At 43.7% G+C, this 6,837-nt stretch overlaps 1 long non-coding RNA gene across 1 annotated transcript; it reads left to right on the top strand.

Annotated features, from left to right (window-relative positions):
- The first annotated feature begins 473 nt into the window (after positions 1-473).
- On the top strand, positions 474-6,587 carry LOC127484208 (uncharacterized). Its single transcript, XR_007911026.2, has 2 exons — positions 474-559; positions 6,146-6,587. It is a non-coding gene; the product is annotated as an uncharacterized lncRNA (long non-coding RNA).
- The last annotated feature ends 250 nt before the right edge of the window (positions 6,588-6,837 follow it).

Here is a 6,837-nt window from a genome sequence, read left to right as displayed (position 1 = left end):
CCAAATACTAATCGTGAACAGGGTGTGTCAGCATAGTGAAAATAATTCTCTTAACTCTCATTTCCTCAATAGGAAGAATAGGAAACAAATTAATACCACTGCATATTTTCCCTTGAGTGTTATGTGTAAGCATGCCCAATTCTTCTGTATAGTTCTTACAATGAAATGTTAAGTTTAGCTATTCAACTCATCACTTTGACAGGGCTAAAAGCTTTTTAAATCATAGCCTCAGAAGAACATTGGTCAAAAGTATCAGGAGATATGGGATGCCTTGCAGTAATTTGCTGGGCTACTACTTAGATTTAATGAGGTCCTATCTAACATTTATTAGAAATACACAGTGCTTCTAAACTTACCTAAACTTTTATTATTTTTCAAATCCTTTCAATAACCTGGAAACATCTGTTTCCCAAGCTTCTGCACAGACTGAATTGGTAGATCAAATGATTTGCCAGTTGATCAACACTAGATCTGATTTGCATTTCAGGATTGTCAAGCATGAACGGGGTCCATGAGCAGGCGAACAGGATGAGTTGGTGGAGTTACTGCCGTGTCACAGGTGAGAAAGGTCAGGTGCCTCACCTGCGCTTGGATGACATCCCATTGAGGGAAAAGGCAGAGTAGCTTTAATTCATTATGCAAATGATACCGTCTGTCAGGAAGTCAGCCGGATGAGAAAGCAAAGATGAGAATTTATGGAGTAAATGTGTGAAAAGAAAAGGCTTTGCCAGGTTCAGGAGAGGTTTACTACAAAGATTTGTCTCAGAGGAAATGCAATCAGAAAAATGCAGGCACTATATTCCGGTGCCCTAGGCTTAAAAGGCAATGGGAAAAAAAACATTTTTCTGTTGCACGATGCATGTGATAAGTGAATAGGTGAGGATGCCAGACGGAGCTTCTGCCAAGGAATTAGCACGATGGTCATGGAAGCTGCAGGAAAGACTTGGGGCCCCAATGGAAAAACACTGTGAAGACAACCCTACATGGTTGCCTAATAATGAGAAAAAGCTAGTTCTTTCCTGAACTACTTTCTGCTTCTGAGTGAGTAATCACCGTGAGAAGTCATCTGTGTGATACATTAAGGATGCTGTCAAATTGTCTTTCTCCATGAAGGTGACGATTGTCTTAGAAAACCTAGAGGCACAGCTGCTTCTACACAGAAATGGAGCATGGAGTCACCAAGGCATGGAACCTAAGATACTTAAATGTGCTCCAAGCCTGGCTTTTAATTCCCACCGCAGAATCACTCCTAGGGGCTGCAACACATGAATTTAGAAAGCGCTTTGAGTTTACAAGCACTTTCCATACACTTCAGCATCTGGACTTCCCCGCTGGGAGAAGCCTGAATAATGGGGACGTAAACCTGTTCTTACAATGGGGGTATTCAAGCTCCAAGCCCACAATTACCTAGCCAAGATTCAAGTTCCACTTTCCCATTCCTCTTTCCATTACGCTGCTGGACAGACAGGGTGTTATGGCTAGGTGAGGAGAGATGGCTCTAGGAGTGCCTTTTAGACTCCCTTCAGTAGGATGGCTTGGATAGGTTAGGAATTTTTTTCCTAAAGATTTATTTATTTATTTATTTGAGAGAGTTACAGAGAAAAGGGGAGACAGAGAGAGAGAGAGAGAGAGAGAGATCTTCCATCTGTTGGTTCACTCCCTAAGGGGTCACAATGGGCAGAACTGGGCTGATTTGAACCAGCAGCCAGAGCTTCTTCTGGGTCTCGCACATGGGTACAGGGGCCCAAGCACTTGAGCCATCTTCTACTGCTCTCCCAGGCCATTAGCAGGGAGCTGGATTGGAAGTGGAGCATCTGGGACTCGAATTCACACCCATATTGGATGCCTGCACTTCAGACAGACACTTAATTTACTACGACAAGCACTGACCCCTAGGCTTAACAAATTAAATTGTTAGAGACTTAACTAGGCAAAAGACGGCCGGCACCGTGGCTCACTAGGCTAATCCTCCGCCTTGCAGCGCCGGCACACCAGGTTCTAGTCCCGGTCAGGGCGCCGGATTCTGTCCTGGTTGCCCTTCTTCCAGGCCAGCTCTCTGCTGTGGGTAGGGAGTGCAGTGGAGGATGGCCCAAATACTTGGACCCTGCACCCCACGGGAGACCAGGAGAAGCACCTGGCTCCAGATCAGTGTGGTGCGCCGGCCACAGTGCGCCAGCCGTGGCAGCCATTGGAGGGTGAACCAACGGCAAAGGAAGACCTTTCTCTCTGTCTCTCTCTCTCACTGTCCACTCTGCCTGTCAAAAAATTAAAAAAAAAAAAAAAGACATCTAGCCTTTAAGGAAAAAGGAAAAAAAGATGTGTATTTCATATGGAAGCAACATTTATTTTAGCCAAAAGGAGGAGGTCAGGCCTGAGTGGGGAATCCCAGGAGGGTCCCTGACTGTGTGTGTTGGGAAGTAGGTAGACAACAAGAATACAGACTACCTTAGAGAAAGGACTGTATCCAACAAAGCACACCAAAGGTTTATTGTTTGTCACATCTTCTATCCAAAGGTAATCTGAGAAGAGCATTTGACCCTTTCTTCCCAGGGGAATTGACTTTCCTAAAAGTCTCCATTTCAGCAAGTTAAGGAATTCCAGGCTGTGTAGCTAGATTGTTGTCTCTTTGTTCCCTGTGCTTCTCCTCCTTGCCTTATTATGCAGTGTAGAGGAAATTGGACCTCCCTGGTGAATAGAAGTGAGTTCAAGTCACTGGCCTAGCAGGACTGAGTCCCAACTCCCGTGTGACTTTTAACCCTTCTGGGTTTGGTTCACTTATCTGGAAACTGAGAGAGACTTCACAAGATAAGCCCCCTCCCAGCTCTGTCCGTCTCTGTCATTCTGTCAGCCTTAGAGCAAGAAGTAGAAAGTCACCCTCCTTGGCCTCCTGTATTCTACTTTTTCAAGTCATTTAGTCAATACATGTGCACCCGTTCTGTCCAGCCAGGAGCTCCAGGACACATGCAGGGCAAACCCCATGGTGATGATCATAGTTCTCTTTGCTTTCTGCATTGTAAAAAAAAAATGCCTGGTGCTGCTGCTTCTCTCCCCTCTGCATTCCAGTGATAACAGCTACTGTGAGGTTCATTATTCTTCAGATAGAGACGCTGTCTACATTTCTTTCCAAAATCTTAACTTTGACCTCAAAGTGAGCATGACCTGACTCCTAAATAACATGGGACTTATCAGAGATTTTTTTCACTGTTACTAGCATATGTATTGGTTTGCTAAATTGTTTATTGCTTTTGTAAATTAGAACAGATACAATTGTATTTTTGAGAAGAGTGGATTTTAATGAATACACTGAGAATTGTATGCATGTGTGAGGAGGCTAGGGTTCTGTGGATTACATGGAAAGATCCTATCTCATGTCTTTTCTGGAAGAAAATCAATTTCTTAAGTGATGGCACCATCCGTGATTATCTCTAAAGGTGAGCATTTCAGGCCACAAGGGTGTGCAGAGTAGTGGGAAGGAGAGCATTTTGACCCACTATGGGGTTAGGCTGACCCTAAGTTCAGTGGTTCTAGCTAAAACAGAGTCTGTTTGAAGGTTTGTGGTAAACCTATGGACAGGTGCTTCTTTTTATCATGTCTGATTTATTTTATTGGCTAGGAGTGTTGGCATGGTTGAGTTGATAAAATAAGTAGTTCCATGAATTTTATGTTTGAGGATGCCCAAAACTGATGATATGATTATCTCCAGAACATAAATATCTGTGAATATTAATAAAACAGTCTAGGACTCTGGGCCTACATCCTCAGATGGAGTCTCACTACATTTATAGTAACCTAAAGTCAGAAGGATGCAAGCAGATGGGTAAGGACAATGGTTGGCCACCACTGTATTCTGACAAACTGCAGCCAGGCCCTGAAAATAGTTCTTGATTAGGGAAGGAGGAGGCAGTGTGGTCTGAGTATGTCACTACAGAACAACTGAAAATTTGCCAGAAGCCCCAAAGCATCCCTCATTTGTCACACAAAGAACTGCATTGTGTAAATGCGTTTAGCTCCACATAAAGGAAGTGAGAGAGTCATTGATTTTGGATTTTGCAAGGTTTACAGCAAATGTCTAGGTGCACAATACTCTGCTATTGGCATTTAAAACAAAACTGGGGGCCGGCGCCGCGGCTCACTAGGCTAATCCTCTGCCTTGCGGCACCGGCACACAGGGTTCTAGTCCCGGTCTGGGTGCCGGATTCTGTTCTGGTTGCTCCTCTTCCAGGCCAGCTCTCTGCTGTGGCCTGGGAGTGCAGTGGAGAATGGCCCAAGTCCATGGGAGACCAGGAAAAGCACCTGGCTCCTGGCTTCGGATCAGTGCGATGCGCCGGCCGCAGCGTTCTGGCTGCGGCAGCCATTGGAGGGTGAACCAACGGCAAAAGGAAGACCTTTCTCTCTGTCTCTCTCTCTCTCACTGTCCACTCTGCCTGTCAAAAAAAAAAAAAAAAAAAAAAAAAACTGGGGAGGGGCAGGGAGTGAACTAGTCATGTGAGTTCACTGATAAAACCTCCTCTACCTCAACTTCATGGGCACACCAAGATACAAAGCAGATCACAGACATCCCTTTGCTCTTCAAATTGAGTGATTGCCCGTCTTCAGCATGTAATTCTTTAAAATCTAATGCCTGTCTTGGTTTTACGGCCAGAAAATCCATAATGGCGTGTTATTTGTTTCCTCTACTATGTAGAAACACTCTAGGAGCTAATTCACAGTGTCATTTGCTAAGCAACTATGTTATTGAAGATCTGAGATTTTCAGAGGAAAACAGTTGCTTAATTGATGTGGAGTCTTGGTGAGAGGGGGCTTAAAGGTGAATTCAGATGTATCATGGGCCTCCTCAGCTAAGCTCCATGGTTTCTTTGATGAACAGTGTTGGAAATTCTTGCCGTAGGAGTAGCAATTCCAGTGGGTAGCACACAGAGAGCTATGATTAGTGTTAAGGAGAATAAATCAAATGACACACTAATGTCATAGAGGTTGTTATGTCACTTTGACAGGCTGTATGTTGCCATTTTGTGTGTTGGCCAGCAAAGAATGGATTAATTAATCCCAGGAATGCAGTGAATATTATTTTGAACTATACTGATCCAAGATAACATTGATTGAGTTCCATGCTCTTCCATTTTGTTGGGGCTCAAAACACAAAACCTCAAAGTATGGCACCTTGGCATGCTGAGTACTTTAAACTGAAGAACATTAGGAGTGCCTGAGAAGCAAGGTTTCTATGAGCTTCTCCATCCCGTCTCCTGTCCCTCTTTCTCCTCTGAGTAATAGAAACCAGAATTTTTCACCAAGGCAGGTCACAGAAATTACAAATCCTCTCCCCAAAACAAGCCATACATGCTAGAATTCTCTCTCTCTCTCTCTCTCTCTCTCTCTCTCTTCCTCTTCCTCTTCCTCTTCCTCTTCCTCTTTCTCTTTCTCTTTCTCTTTCTCTTTCTCTTTCTCTTTCTCTTTCTCTTTCTCTTTTCTCTTTCTCTCTTTCTCTCTTTCTCTCTTTCTCTCTTTCTCTCTTTCTCTCTTTCTCTCTTTCTCTTTCATCTCCCTTAATGCCTATTCCAGAGGAATCTTGCGCTATACGCAGATGGAGGAAGGTCAAGAAGAATCTAAAGAGTTTTGCTAGCTCCCCACCTCGGTCTGTTATCATTAGATCATGCCCTTTTATCCAGTCACATTTCTACATGACAATCCATTCCTCACTGAACCTAAGAATACAAATAGGTAGCTTCTCCTGGGTCTTTGAGTCTTCATTTCTTAAAAACTCCACAATCATATAAAATTTTGCATAAACATGATTATGCTCTTCTCTTGTTAACTTGTCATTTGTTACTGGAGTGTTGGCAACTGTGACCCTTATGATGGATGAAGGAAGGTATCACACTTTTCTGCCCCTACAACTTCTCAGTCAAAATAAACCTACTGCCTCTGTTTTTCGATTGTACCAGACTTCCTTATTCACTGAGATACCAGTTAACTAATGTGATAAAATCACCCTTGCCAACAGCATCATGGGGAAATGTTCATGGCTCAGCAGTCCCACCTCCATGAGGTCTGTTCTGCTCCTCTTCTCACACCACTCTGCCTGGTCTGTGCCACAGTCCTGGCTGTTTTTAACTCTGGATTTCCTTTCCCCTTCTTGTACATGCAGCTTTGCTCACGCGATTTCTCCTGCCTGGACCACACTCCTCCAGTGAATTTCCTGTTTGCAATGGCAGCCATCACTCATGCTCACACATCCAGTCTGTTGCTGCCGGCCCTCCTCCAGCCTCATCTCACGTGGTCTAATGTGAACTTCTCTGCATCTCACCACAATGACAACCCGGCGTTTGATGGTGTGTCCCCTCCTGTTGGAAGATGAGTTTCCTGAGTACAGGGACTGTGTCTTTTTATCTCTGTATCTTTATCACTAGCTCAGGACCTTGAACACCATGGACTTTCTACAAATAATTGTTAATTAATGAATTAAGGATTAAGAGAGGAAATGCATGGTTTGCTCCAATGAGTACTTAACCTTTCAAAGCATTCCAAAGGACCTCAATTGTGTAAGTGTGGAAAGTCTAATGGAAACAGAATCTTTGCCTATGAATCCATGAACCATGAATCTGTGGATTTTTTTTTAATGGTCAGTACCCTGTACCTACCTACCTTCATCACCACTGGGGCTACCAGTAACACATCATGGTATCAATTTCAGACTACAATGCGAGTTTGCCATCTGCTGGTCATGTGGGGTAGCACAGTGAAAGTTATGACAAGGCATTTTTTATTTTCTCCAGAATATTCTGGATTATTATAAGTAGGATAGGCTTAGGTTCCAACACAACCAACCATTTAAGTTTT

This window comes from Oryctolagus cuniculus, chromosome 15 (assembly GCF_964237555.1).
Source record: "Oryctolagus cuniculus chromosome 15, mOryCun1.1, whole genome shotgun sequence".
In the NCBI taxonomy this organism is placed as follows: domain Eukaryota; kingdom Metazoa; phylum Chordata; class Mammalia; order Lagomorpha; family Leporidae; genus Oryctolagus; species Oryctolagus cuniculus.
The sequence above is the reverse complement of the archived record's forward strand: the minus strand, read 5'-3'. Positions and strand labels throughout refer to the sequence as shown.